Source organism: Triticum aestivum, chromosome 4A, assembly GCF_018294505.1.
Source record: "Triticum aestivum cultivar Chinese Spring chromosome 4A, IWGSC CS RefSeq v2.1, whole genome shotgun sequence".
NCBI classification, from domain to species: domain Eukaryota; kingdom Viridiplantae; phylum Streptophyta; class Magnoliopsida; order Poales; family Poaceae; genus Triticum; species Triticum aestivum.
In genome coordinates, this window is record NC_057803.1 from 753,821,408 (window position 1) to 753,836,608 (window position 15,201).

Here is a 15,201-nt window from a genome sequence, read left to right on the forward strand (position 1 = left end):
TCCTCAACAATGACAACAACCAAAGGAGAAAAATGACGGATTATTTCCATACCCGAGGTTGACGCGGCTCCATCGCTGATATGTAGCTTTACGGACCTTCAAGATGATTCACCAAAGGTGAAACCATTATGTTTGAACGAATCAGACTGGGGCAACACCGCGGACACGCCATCGAACTCCAGATCCAGCACCACCACGTGACTAAGATGTCGGAGGACGAAACCATACCTTTCATCCACGAACCATGGACCCAGTTCGTCTGATGTATAGCAGGTGTTGCTTAGGGGATGGTACATTGTAGTATATCATATACTGTAACAGCTACACTAGTAGAAAACAGGTCTTTGGTTGAGGCCTAGGTAAAGGCATTAATCCCGGTTCACTCACAACCGGAACCAAAAGATGCATCTGTCCCGGTTCGTGAGGCCAGGGCACTGGCCGGGCCTTGCGGGCCATTGGTCCTGGTTCGTCTGACCCCAGCTCTTGCACTGTTGTGCGCATCAGCGAGATATATGTCTCGTCGGACGCAGCCATTTTGTTCTAGTCGTGGGTAAATAGCGGGCTATATATGCCACTTAAATCAAGTGGGAGAAACAGAAGAAGAATAATAAGTATATAATCTGGCATCTATACACACACACACACACACATTTACTAGCTAGCTACTATCAGTATATTGGATCTGATATTTATTTACATCTAGCTATATAGTAGTAGTACCAGAGTATTGGGTCTGAATCTGATGCACCAACCAACCAAAGAGTACGTCATCGATCGACATGAGAAGGTTAATTAAACGACGGTAATAATTACCTGATGGGCATAATTTTGCTGGCTAATTGTCGGAGACGGAGTGGAGGTCGATCGATCTCGTTGCTTGCGTTGCGTTGCCGGAAGTGGCAGCAGCGATGGCCTTGGGGCGACGACAGTGACCAGGGGAATGGGAGGCGGCGAGCTGCTCAGCTCGCCGTCGGCAGCCACTCGTTCGCGATGTTTTCCTGAAAGACGAGAGGGGCTCTTCTTTTGTGGGCCATATATGTTGATGTTGGTGCTCCCAAAATATCTGACTCTCGCATGCATTCCCGTACGTCCCGGTGGGCCAAAATTGTCATGCATGTCGGCAGCTCGTCACTATTAGGCTGATCATAATGAGGAGTAACTTATACGAGTGTCATGCATATGACATTAGTCTAAGTTACTATTTTTCCAGTGCAAAGTAACATAATAGTAGTGTCATAGATTGCTTCATTTAGGTGGTGTTTGGTTCTCTAGTCCTAGGACTTTTTCTAGTCCCTAGGACTTTTTGAAAAAGACTCTCAAGGAGGTACTTCTAAGGACTTTTAGCAAAAAGTCTCAAAAAAGTCCCACCCTGTTTGGTTTGCTAGGGACTTTTTCTAGTCCCAACACAAAAAAGTCCCTGGAACCAAACAACCCCTTATTAGCTCATAGACTCATTTTACCTCGGAAAGCGTACCACAAGCACCTCTTTCCTCATTAAATACTTGTCACATAAGCAAAATCGTCTTGCGATGTGTTAAGTTACTACCTAAATTACCCCCACTATGGCTAGCCTTAGAATCTGGTTTTTTCCTGACTTCCAGAACTTCGCCGAGTCCATTTTATCGGAAACTCGCCAAACTACAGCTTGGTTCAAAATTAAACTTGGCAGTGATAAACTGCTTGGCAAAACTCTGGCTTTGCCAAGTTCCAACGAAAAACGACTCGGCGAACTAAATAAACTCGGCAGAATCTCAAGTTCACCGAGTTCCGGCAAGGAAAAAAACTTGGCAAAGCCTGGCCGGTGGGCCTTGCTGTAGAGCAAGCGACGGAGCCGTGACGGCGGCCTTTGTTTGCCGGGTTTCGTCTAATGGAGACTCGACAGGCATTTTCCATTTTTCATTTTTTTAAATAGAAAATCCAGGGGTCACATCTTTGCCGACTTTCGACACTTGGTAAACATTTTCCTTTTTTCATTTTTTAAAAAATTGCAGGATTTGCCAAGTTTTTGATAAAACAAACTCGACAATGGTTTAGTCCCACCTCGCCGCGCGAGGAGCGCCTTAAATAGCCGTGTCGTCTAAAAGCGGTAAGCTTGAATCATCATTGCACACTGTGATGAATATGAACTATTATTATGTGTATCTTCTCGGCTTATACCCAAAGAAAAATATTCTATCTTCTCTGCGTATAACCAACCAGAGAAGATTCACACCATATCCCTTTGATGGTTGCTCAACTTTTTTTTGAATCATTTCATCAAGCTCCATCGGTCCATACTGCTCGCCTGGGTCGCTATATTTTTACTATGACATCTGCACGGTAGTTTTGAGCTCCTGGTGGTTTTAGGGGGGTTTGAGGCTCCTGATGGGTTTCGGGGTGTTTGAGGAGGCAGGGCCACATGGTGCAGAGGTCACCGCCACCGGACGCCGCCCCGTGCTCATTACTTCTAGGTCATCGATGGTTTGATCGTCGAATGATGGCCAAGGGAACCCGTATGCAGATGGATTCTCGTCTGCAATAAACATTATTTGAAAGTAAAAGAACAAAAGGGTAAGTGAAAAACCGATTTAACTTAAAAACTCTCTCTCAATGTGAGTAGGTGCATCAATCCTTGCTTTGTGAAAGAGCTAACTTTATTAATGAATTGCTAGATGTACATCGACCTAATCATACGTGCATCTAGTCACCCCACACATACGTCCAATGCCGCATATACATCCAGTAATCACCCCGCAAATACGCCCAATGCCGCATATCACTATATACCCTAATCATACCTGCATCTAGTCATAGATTTGCTCATGATGCTACACAACAACAAAAAATATGCTACATGTCATAATCCAAGGTTGTATGCACAAGTTAAAGCCATTAAACTGCAGCCCCCCGCGAGTGGCCAGGAGCGAACCCTAGCCGCCCCCACTAGCCACACCCCGCCGCCGCCGGCAGGAATCGCCGGGCGAAGCCCGCGCGGCTCGGCGGCGGGGGGTTCCTTTTACTCCTCCCGCTCGAGATGGTGCAGCGCGGGCCGGCCGCTCCAGGGGGAGCTCGGGCGCGCTGGCGCTCGGGGCGGCGCGGCGAGGCAGCGCGGGGTGGCGGTGCGCGGTGCGCGAGCGGGCGCGGCCAGGTGGTGCTGGCGCGGCGAGGGGCATGGCGGCGCGTGCGTCGGGTGCGGCCTTGATGCCCCTCAACGGGATCTGGCGGGGACGGCATGGCGATTGGCGGCGCTCCGGCGGCTCCTGGCGCGTGGATCCGGCGAATTGGGATGCGGTCGGCGGCTCCTGGCTGCTTGATGAGGCTCCTCCCGACGGTGTTGCGGCTGCAGTGGGTTGCTCCGGCTTCGGCCCGGCAGCCCTGCTCGGCGGGTTGGGGCGGGGTGGCGGCCCGCCTTCCCGGCTTGGTGCTGACGAGCTGGCCAGTTTGCTAGCCCGGCATGGTGGTGGCTGCCGGGGCGGCGGCCCCGGATTTGGTGGAAGCGGCTTCGGCTGGGAGGTGGTGCGCGCATCTGGGCGTGGTGGGTCTCGGGATCCCACGGCCAGTTCGAGGTCGGCCTCGGCAGGATGGGGTTCGTTGGCTGCGTTGATGCGGGCAGGTGGTGGTTGAGCATCTCCGGGAGAAATCCTATGTCCGGCCTCTGCCGGATCTAGCGACGGCGACGCCCGTGGGCGTCGTGCTCTTTCTTGGAAGCGTTGCTGTTGTGTGGTGCTCCTCCCCCCCTCCCCGCGGCCTTGGCTCCGGAGGGAAACATCAGATCTTCGAGATCGGGCGATGAAGGCGCCTTCACGTCTTCTTCCTCCTTGGGGGCATCGTCTCGGAGCCGGCCACAACCTGGAGACCAGTGGATGGCGGCATCTTCGCCGCGTGGGTTGCGGCATCTTCGCCGCGTGGTTTGCGGCATCTTCGCCACGTAGTTTGCTGAGGCGGCCATCTCGGGGGCGCTGATTTCTGTTTGGCAACGATGATGGCGTCGAGAGGAGCTTTGGTCGCGGCTCGGGCTTCGGTAGTCGGATCTTACCGGCGTGTCCGAGGTGTTCTTCCGTTGGTTGCTTGGTTGCTTGAAGTCGGAGCTGCGGTGGAGTTGTCCATGCGGTGACGATGACAGGCGCTCAGTGGTCGGCTTCGGCGGGCACGGTCGATGCAAGTCCTGCATATTCCCTTGTGATGATCATCGTCAGAGTCGGAGCTGTCAGTTGTTCGCGCGTGTGGCCTTGTGTTGGCATGTGCCGTCATGTTTTCGGTGCAGCGATCCTCTTTGTAGCTCCGTGATCCCATGTCGGTGGCCAGGTTGGCCGGTGGTTCCCATGCTATATGGGTTGGATTGTATCGGTTTTAGCCCGGTTTTCCGTCAATTAACCGGGCAATTCTCACTCCTTCTTAATGAATGAAAATGGCAAGTCTTTTGTCTCGTTTAAAAAAAATTAAACTGCAGCCCTACCACAAGCAAATTGTGCCGCACCCCATCAGATACCCATATAGCTGATGTCTGATGGGTAGTGCCATTGATTGCCTATTTTGCGAGAGCAATTTGGCTCTCGAGATGGCTTCTAGTCAAAAAACGTTCAACATAAAAACTGTTTGTCTTGTCAAAACGAATAAATATGATTTTGGAGTCATTTCCAACCGAGGTCCTTTACTACCTCAAAAGTGACCCGCAACGTGCAGCTAGCTTTTAAACCAGATAGTTTTGGAAGGTTCAAATTCCGAGTTAGACCCAAACTAGGGTTTTGGACGTGAATCGGAATCTTTCCTTGCATAGGAAGTCCAAACCAAAGCTCCATTTTTTCCAATCTAAAACATAATACAAAAAAATTCTAATCTAAATTAGCCTAGACAGGGGGGCCACGGCCCCTGCAGAGATGTGCATAGCTCCGCCAGTGATGAGGGGGTGACTGCCGATTGAAACAACGACACCCACACAACACACTAGTCACTTTTTCATCTACGTTTTGTCTCTTCCTCGTTCTTAGTCGTTTTTCGTGTTGGAGAGCTGCGAATCCCAAGGTTGTAGGGGTGGTTGAACCGATCTAGGGCAACCCATAACCGCCGCACTCCCCGACGGGGTCCCTCGCGGGCGTGCGGTGTTTTCGGGTCTCAAAAGCTCTCGCCGCTCTCCTATGACTCGCGCCTCGGGCGAGGTGTCTTACGTACCGCGCTCGACGCCGGAGGTACATGTTGACGTGTTCGTGTGCGAACACTACCATCATCAGAGGTTGGAGAAAGTTGTTATTCACGAGACATGAAAGCAAAGACTAGGTGATTTGGGGCTCTTGAGGTTGTATGACCCACAAACTGACGGACACGCCTTTCTTCGTGGAACCTGAGGCACTTACTGTCAGAACAGGAGCACGGCCAAATTGAACATTGAACATATAAACCCGGAAGAACTGCTAGGCAGGACCAAGGCCTCCACATCGCATTTAAATCGCTATGAACAGTACTCGTGCCACCGCCTGCAAATTTTGTGCCCCACCGAGGGCATTTTAGTCTTTTCACCTTTGGGTATAAAAGGCAGCCCGCCCATGGAGAAACCCTAGCCGCTCCCTCCGCCCGCACTCGAGCCCCGCACTCGCGCCTCCGCCCGCACTCTCTGCTCTCTTCCCCGATCCCCTCCCACGAACACTAGCCTCTGGTGCCGCACCCCTTCCTTCCCCCGTCCGTCCCCACCACCCCTCCCACGCGCCGCGAGCCCCTCCCTCCTCTTCGTGCCGCCGGTCGTCGCGGCGATGCAGAGCAAGACACCGAACTGCGGGAGCTCGCCGTGCGCGTGGAGCACCCAGAGAAAAAGCGGGCAGCGAGAGAAGGACGCCGCATCCACCGCTCCCCCGCGTCGAATCAGCCACCGCCATGGAGCAAGAGAAGGACGCCGCGTCCGCCGCTCCCCCGCGTTGAACCAGCCGCCGCCAGGGAGAAGGACGACCAGCAGGAGGGCCAGCGCTGGAGGAGTAGCCATCAGGGACCTCGTAGCCCTCAACGAGCACCGGTGAGCGACAGGGAGACCACCATCTCATCATATCCTCCCAGATTCTTGATCTGGAGCAAGGGATAGACGCTGCCACAGGCTGTCGGGGATGCCTCTACATTGTCGTCGACTAGATGAGGGAAGCAGCAAGATGCTGACGTATGCATCGAACGTGGGCTGCTTCAGCTTTAGGGGTGATTTGATGATGGTGCAAGGGCCCCCGCTTCCTTGTTGTGAGGGCATCTCCAGCCGCGCCCCCAACAGGCCCTCCCTAGGCGATTTTGCCACGCCAGCGCCAAAAAAAGGCCCCAGTCGTGCCCCCAGAAGCCCGTTTGTTGCCGGCTCGGGCCAAAACTGGTGCCGGCGGACCCAGGCCGAACCCGGCGCCCTGGGGGCGCTTGGGGAGCCGGCACAAGCGAAAAAGGCGCGTGGGCCCGCCCTGGAGGTGACCCGAGGGCCTTTTCCCGCCGTTTCTTGATGCTTTTCCCTCGCATCTCTCCCGCTCGCTCGCCTTCCTCCCGCCATTCTCTCCCTTTCTCCCGCCAAACCCCCTCCCCCTCCCGCTCGCCTTCCAGTCACCGCCATGCCGCCGAAGAAGTACGCCATGCCGCGCGCGGCGGCAACCGTGACTGGCGCCGTGGCCCAGCCGAAGCAGAGGAAGCCGAGGGCGCCGCCATGGAAGCCCGACGTGCCCTCGACAAGGCCAAGGAGACATACAAGCCGGACGCGACAACTCCGGGCGCGTCAGAGGGGCGGCCGGACGGCCACAAATTGGCAAAGAAGGGGAAAAACGCCGACGCGGCAACCGCGCGAGTGCAGGAGTCCATCGAGCATTGCCTCGCTGACGCCCAGGCCCGGGCCGTCCTACGCGAAGAGAAAACCGAGGCGCGGTGGTCGTCGCTAATGAAGAACAACGCCATCAAGCTCGATCTGCTCCGGACGAACGTCGCCGTGAAGAAGAGGAACACCGACATGGCTTTTCTGATGGGCGGGGTGGACATGCTCCAGAGCAACGACGAGAAGCTCAAGGCGTGGTGCCTGGTGCAGCGCGGCCTCATCCTGAACGAGCTCCCGACGGCAACGCCGACGACACCGACGACGCCCACGACCACACGGACGCCAAGCCCGAACGACGCCTCTACATCGCCGCCCAGCAGTGCCGAAGCCGCGCCGACGCAGCCCAGCACCGAAGCAGCTCCAACACCGCCAACGCCTGGAGCCGAGCCCGCCGAGTGAAGCGTTGCGCAGGCGAACTTGCGGCGGCGGCAATCTGTTTTTTGTAATGCCAGACTACGTCCGATCGCCGGATTTGCGGCGTCTTTTGAGAGCGGGAACGACCAAGTTTAAGTTTCCCGCATCCTGGGGACAGCGCGTCGGGGCGTGACTGGGAGCTAGGTCGCCCCCAGAGGCCGAACTAGCGCCGGCACGCCCCCAGGCCGCTCTATTTAGGCGCCCTGGGGGGGCGAACGGCTGGAGATGCCCTGACGTTGCAGCCTCACGGGCCCTTCTGCAGGTATGCTAGCTCCTTCTCTCCTCTTCTTTCATACTGATGCAATTCTCTCATACTGATGCAAAAGGAGAGGTGCAAATCTGAAGATTATTCAATGAGGTATAATTGTTAAATTTGCCTATTTTGGCCCTTCTGCAGGCAAGAGTTATGTCCAGATGAGCTAACGCTTTACTATCCAAACCTTCTGAAGGTCATTGGCTCTGATTCTTTGGAAAAAAGGTTGAGAGCTATACACAACAACGCTAAAGATGGATTCCACGCAGGATTGCTGGGTCAAACACAGTCAAAATCGAACGGGCCACACGAGCCGTTGACCAGATCAGAGGCCATCGAACGGGCAGAACGATGCGAAATCGAGGGAGCCCTCTAATGGGCGGGTCGGCCAGCCTCCTTATATGTTAGAATGCGTCAATTTTAAAATATCCATGACTTTTTATTTAAAAAATCGTTCATTGATTCACAAAATGTTCATGATTAAAAACTAAAACGTTGTGTCTACAACAAAAGTATTGATGAATTCAAAAATGTTCGTCACAAAAAAATGTTTCTGAGTTTCAAAAGTTTTTCACAAATTTCAAGAAATATTTGCCTACGCAAAAAAGTAAACTTGTTGATGAGTTCAAAAAAACATGTACGCAGTTTCAAAAAATATTCTCTAACTTGTAAAAAGTTCATGAATTTAGAAAACGTTCGCAACTTCAAAAATGTGGTGAACATTTTGGGAGTGCATCTCCTCACATATATAGGGAGTGCAACTTAGAAAATTCCAAAAAGAATGTTCGCAACATGTACAAAAGACCAAATATATAGGGCATGCATCTCCTCACATATCTCTCGCGCGCGCGCACACACACACACACTTGGTATTCATGAATTGATTTTTTCTATGTTCATCAATTCAAAAAAATGCACATGATTCAAAAGTAAAAGTTTCAGTATACAAAAAATGTCCTTGAATTTATGACAATATTCAAGAAAATGCTTGGGATTTAGAAAAATATATTTCGTAAATTTTGAAAAAATGTTCATTGATTCAAAAAATATTGATGAATTCAAAAAAAATTCATCACAAACTGTTTCTTAATTTCAAAATGTATTCACGAATTAAACAAAAGTGTTCGCCTATGCAAAAAAAACTTGTTGATGAGTTCCAAAAAACATGTACGCCATTTCAAAAAGTATTCACGAATTTGTTAAAATTTCATGAATTAAGAAAAATTTCGCAACTTCAAAAATATGGTGAATATTTTTCCAATTCTATAAACAAATTTGAAATTCGAAAAATGTTCAGCCCAAATTTAAAAAATGTTGACTGATTTGAAAAAAATCATGAATTAAAAAATATTCGAAATTTCTGTATGCAGTGGGCTCAGGGAGGGGAGGGGGGTATGCACCATGTTGCTCGTGCCAAATAGGAGACTGCCAAAAAAGTGAACACGTACAAAAAACCAAAACACATAGAAGACAGCTGGGCCGTAGCTATAAAACAAAAGAAACAGGCCCGTACAGCCCAAAAAAAGACTGTGAATACCTAATTATGCTACTGACGGTGCTTAAATAACCGAGAACAATGCATGTCTCAGCTACCACACATCTCGGATCCTCGGTTCTCAGCTAACACGCTTCTTCAATCAATTACAACTATCTTTTTACAAATTAAGAAAGTTCGACTCAGATAATAAAACTACATAAAAACATATAATCATGTCTTCTTCTGAATAAAATATTGTAGTACACAACAGATTCAATTATTGTGACCGCTATAAATATTTATCTTCTAGTGCAAATATTTATATCCCTAGTTATTATGACGGCTATCTATATTTATCTTCTAGAGCAGATACTTATATCCAGAAGACATACATTTGCAAGTGTTTCTTGGTGCCAAAACCTACGTTAAGCTAAAATAAGTAGACACAAGCTTCTATTAATAGTCCAAAGAGGCCAAGTATGCATGCTTAAACAATACACCATGTCTATTTAGTCACATGTGAGCTCTTCTTGATCATGAAAGGTACCAGGTACCACAAAAATAGTTCAGCACCATCCAAATTGAATAAAGACCGAATAAATTGGCAATGAATCCTAATGCAATGATTGGAATAAGAATAAGACAAAAAAAGAGAAGCAACATAATAAACAGAGAAAGATTAAACGGACAGGTGATATAATGTCTGCCTCTTCTCGGAAAATCTAATGGCAACTCTATCAATTTCAAGTACTCTTATTGTAGATAACATCAGCATAAAACTTATGTATATCTATTGATTCAAGGCTATGGATTTCTTTCTTGAAAAGGAACGCAATTTATATATGAAAGGTAGCAGCTTTCATCGAAAAAGATTCTTGCTCCTGACACATAATTTCTTTACCGGTTTCTCAGCTATGAAGAAGAAAATGATTTCTTCCTCGCGGACAGAACTAATGGGCACCAAGAGCATTTGCACATTTCAATTCACTTGATGCTTTAACAAAGTGCCTCCTCTGCCCGAACAACTGAACACAAATGCGTCCTCTCATAGCCATGGCGGTGAACCTGCAGAGCAAACGCATGCAATGACTGAAATGAATGGGATGCTTTGCTCGGTTCTTCGAGGCCCATGCATACTATAACAGATTAATACCTGTGTCCGTCCTCCAAACAGGGCACGGCCGGCACGGTCTCCTCCAATCAGTGCAACGGACCACATCCTGCTTTGTTCGGCGGCGTCGGCGGCGTCCGTGGGGATCCGTGGCCATTTCTTTTAATGATCAAACATGACTCTTGCATAAGTGATATCAGTATCTGATTAAGATGATTTTTTAAGGCACCAAAACAAGAACTGGGTGAAGACAATAATAATAGATATTAGTATCCGACTAAGATGATCTAGCTAAATACCTGTGGGTTGCCACAGAATAACTCCTCTTGACATGCACGTCAATTGCCTCCCTTTAATAGCCTCAAATGCATAAGTTTACAACTACGAGTCGTGCACGGGAACAAGATGTACACAAACATATATTCATTTCATTGATCAAAATAGATTTATAATAACTAATTTCATTTTTCAAAATAGACCAGCAATCCTAGAAGAAGAAAAGTAATATACAACATATATTGTAACTCCGCACTACAGCCACCGGCTACATCACCCATGCGGCTTCACCTTCGACAACTAATAAAACGGGAAATTTCTAATATCATCCACCTTGAATAATATAATAACATCCACTTTCATTTTATTTTTATCTTGGAGCCTCATGGTCACATGTTCTAGGAAATTTTAATTTCAGACAGCAATGATATCTACCAGCAATAAGATTTCTAGATGCCCAGAAATGCAGTATATTTCTATGTATGGAAATATTTTTCAGTAATAATGCATAGGGAAAAGATATAATCATTTTTCTGACCTCAACCTCGACAAGCACAACTGCATCAAGATGCCCACTATTGACACAATATCTCCAGCGCCCTTGCTCAGTCCCGGCCTCTTTGTTCCTCACTGTGTAGGAAATCCGCACTGACGAATTCCTAACTCCTCAATCAGAACAAATTCCTCAGCAACCAGAAGAACTTCGTCTCTGTTACTGAAGAAATTGACTGAACTGTATGAGATTTCCAATGGCTTCACTCGAAGAGATTGGTAGGTGTAGGATTTTGAGTTGAGCATCACATGGAAATTTTTCCTTAGTATTTCCTCGACCCCCTTTAATAGTACGGTGTTTCCTATGGCTCAAGAAAGAGAAAATGAAACTACGAAAACAAAAGTCTTCACGCTTCACGTTCTTCGAATGATTGCCAAGTCTTCAAGGTCACACCAATTTTTTCACTTTCAAAGTCTTCAGAAAGTCTTCAGAAAGTCTTCAGAAATCCAAAGTCTTCAGTTGAAGAACTTCATTTTTAGGTGTCGACTTTCTCTGTAAATATCAAACTCCTCATAGACTTATAGACCTGTGTACACTCACAAACACATCAGTCGCTTAACCTATAAGTCTTCAATACACCAAAATCACTAAGAGGCACTAGATGCACTTACAATCTCCCCATTTTTTGTGATTGATGACAATATACATTAAGTTTTCAACGGGGATAAACATATAAAGTGTAAATACTGATATTGAGGAATTTGATTGCAAGATATAGAAGAACTCCCCCTGAAGATGTGCATAGTGAGAAATTTACTTTTGAAGCAATGCACACTTGAAGAGTATAATCATGGAGATCTCCCCCTATATCTTGTAATTCATACACGCATTTGACATATAATATGAAGAATTTGAAATGCATGATGAAATATGGTGACTGATGTAATTCAACATGCGTGCATTAACATTAATGAGGAATAAGCATGTAGAAGAACTTAGCAAAAGTATCAGGCCACCATAGAGTTTATGTTTACAACTCGATCCAGCAAAGTCATCAAAAGAACGAGAGTTGTAACTTAGCAAAAAAACACCCATATAAGATAGACCCGCTTGAAGACTAACTCAAATTTCTCCCCCTTTGTCATCGAATGACCAAAAGGGTTGAAAATGAGGACTAATGCCCCTGAAGAATATCATGATGATGGAGGAGCGCCAGCGTTGTTGGGGCCGTGTGTCATTGTAGGGCCTACCGCAGTGTCGTCCAAGTCTTCTTACTCGTCCGTGTCGCGTGATGAAGAAAATGAAATGGCCACCAAGGAAGGAACCTTGACCTTCTTGTATTTGTTCGGTGGAGGAGCAGACCAGTCAAAATCTTCCTTGAAACCCATTTGCTTCAGATCTTCTTCACCATAAATAGAGATGTGACATAATAGCCCAGGTGCGATAGAAGACTTCATGGAGGTAGTAATTGTTTTTCTTCACTACATTATGTGTGGCAGTTATATTGTGAAGAATAGAACCAAACTGACGCTTAACCCATTTGTGGTTTCGATCCACATTCTGGCAAAGACTAAGAAGCAGCTCACGGTCAGTCATCACACGAGGAGCAGTGGCTTGAGGATTTGGCTTGGATGCATTGGAAGTAGAATCATGAGTGGTAGAGTCATCATTGATGGAATAAGATGCAGCTTTGCGAAACTGACCATCCAATGGACGAATGCCTTCATCAATAACAGCTGGTGCTTTGCCCTTCTCATTAGCTGAGGAATATGTCCGCTTGAGGACTTCAATCGGGGGCAAGTAGCTGAGGTGATTCTGAAAATCAGCTTTGTAGTTGAGTGAAGACCTTGTTCTGAGGAATCTCATAATCCAAGGGGCATAAGGCTTCAGCTCAAACGGAGAAATTGCAACATTTGCAAGAGTCCTCATGAAGAAATCATGATAATTAATAGAAATGCCATGCATGATGTTGAATAGCAGATTCTTCATGATGCCAACAATTTCCTCATCAGATGAGTCGTGGCCTTTGATAGGACTCAAAGTCTTCGTCAGAATGCGATAGACGGTTCTTGGCACATACATCAATTCCTTCATGAGGAATTTTGTCCTTGGGGCTTGACCAGGCTTCAGAGGCTTCATTAGCACTTGCATGTAATGAGCAGTGAGTTCAGGCTCTTGGTACAGACAACGAGCACCTTCAGGTGGAGGACTGATTGGCAGGGCATGAAGCAATTCATAAGCCGGTGCCTTATAATGAGTGTTTTTGGTCATCCAGTCCAACACTCAAGTGTTGATATCATCAGCATCACCTGTGATGTGCAGCGTTGCGTAGAACTGAAGAATAAGCTCTTCATTTCAATCAACAATGTCAGAGCAAAAGTTGAGCAATCCTGCATCATGAAGCACACTGAGGACTTGAGAGAAGCAAGGCATTGATTCCATATCGACGTGAGGAATATGCTTGTGGTAGACTTTGTCTTTGTTGAATAGCAGTGAAGAATAGAAGTTGGCCTGGCTGGCAGTCTAAAAGCGCTTCCTTCTAAGACGAGCGGAGTCATAGGGATTGGATTCAGTGAAGAAAACATGCTCGCTGAAGAAGTCATCAGCCTTGAATTTTTGCTTCTTCGAGAAGGGATCCTTTGGCTTGGGCTGAGGAGTATCAGTCAATTGCATCACCACCTCAGGAATCACAGTCTCAGGGTCCACAGACTGAGGAATTTCAGGCTCTTCAGCAGCTGTAGCCTGGGTCTTCAATTCTTCATTTACATTTTGATCCGCACTAGTGGCTGGAATTTCTTCATGGATAGATGGGGTTGCATGAGGTTCTTCAGATCCCATTTGTACTTCAGTAGCAGCAGGGGACTGAGGAATTGCTTGAAGTGGAGTGAACATTGGAGAGTTGGGTGCTGACTTTCCCAAAAGTCATCATTCAGCACAGGTGTGGTACAACCAATATCCACAAGCTCATCTTTCATTTCTTCAACGCCAGCCTCTTCAGCAGTGAACTGAGGCATATGCGAGGGGATAACTGGTGTTGAAGGGATTGTATCCACTTCAATTTCTTCATCCAACTGCTCTGACGAAGCAGCAGAAGGATTCTCATATTCGCTTGGAATCACATAATCTTCACCAAAAGGAATAAGGTCCTTTGATGGCATGAATGAGACAGGAACGGCATCAATTGGGTTGTCAATTGAACTTGTCAGAGGCTTCATCTTCTTCAGAGCTGAAGAATCTGATGAAGTTGATGCCTTCCTTTTCTTCACAGCTGCACGCTCTGAAGCCTTGGTCTTCTTCACATCTGATCCAGATGGAAGGATCGGTGTTGGTGTAGGCGCAGTAGCAGCAGAGAAATTTGGTTCATTTTCCTTCAGGCACAACTGATGCAGTTGCCCTGACTTCTTCATTTTCTTCAGGCGCAGCACTAGTGGATGCCCTGGCAATTTCTTCAGCGTCTGGAATGCAGTCATCAGCCCTAGTACTTTCATTTTCTTTAGCAGCCTAATTGTCATCAGCAGTGCTGGCATGTTCTTTAGTAGGCTAAGCAGATGCTTCAGCCTGAGGATTTTCTTGTTGCGTTGGGACTGCAACATTGAAGTGGGTTTATCAATAATCTTCACAAATCTGACTTTGGCTCCAAGCTAGTCAGCATAGTAGCGATCAAATTCATCACTCAGTTGCTTGATCTCAGCTTGCAAGGCAATGAGTTGTTCAGGGGTAAGAGTGAGGACATTGTCCTTTAGGTAGCGCTGCTTTTTGTACTACGCTTTCTTCACTCTTCTTCCTCCTTCAAATTTCCACTTCTCTTCTTTTATGAAGGCAGTCAAAACATGACTTTGACCAGGAGTGAGGTTCATCTCCGGCAAAGGCGTGTTTGGGTCCTTGTGCCATAGATCAATGAAATCTAGGATCAAATTTGGATCCAATAACAGGGCACATTGCTGCCTTTCACTCTAGCGGCCCTGGCCTGCCTGTCTCTCATGATTTTGGCAAGTTCTTCATCATCAGCCTCATCATCAGAAGGCATTTGAAAAGCGACCTGCTTCTTGTGAGGACTTGGTCGAGAGCCTCGTCCAACAGTGTCCTTTTTCTTCAGCGGAGAGGGGCCAGTTGAGGAATTTGGTGCAGCTGAGGAACTCGTAGAAGCTCCTGAGGCAATTGAGATGCCGGTAGTCCTTTGGCACGTGGTGAGGTGCACAGGTGCAGAGGATTTAGTGGGAGCAGCTGAGGACTTTGTCGGAGGAGCTGATGACTTTGAAGGAGGAGGAGCAGTTTGAGGAATTGGCCGTGAGGGCTTTGAAGAATCTGGCCGTGAGGGCTTTGAAGAATCTGGCCGTGAGGGCATTGCTGAGGAACTTGGCCGTGAGGGCATTGAGGAAGA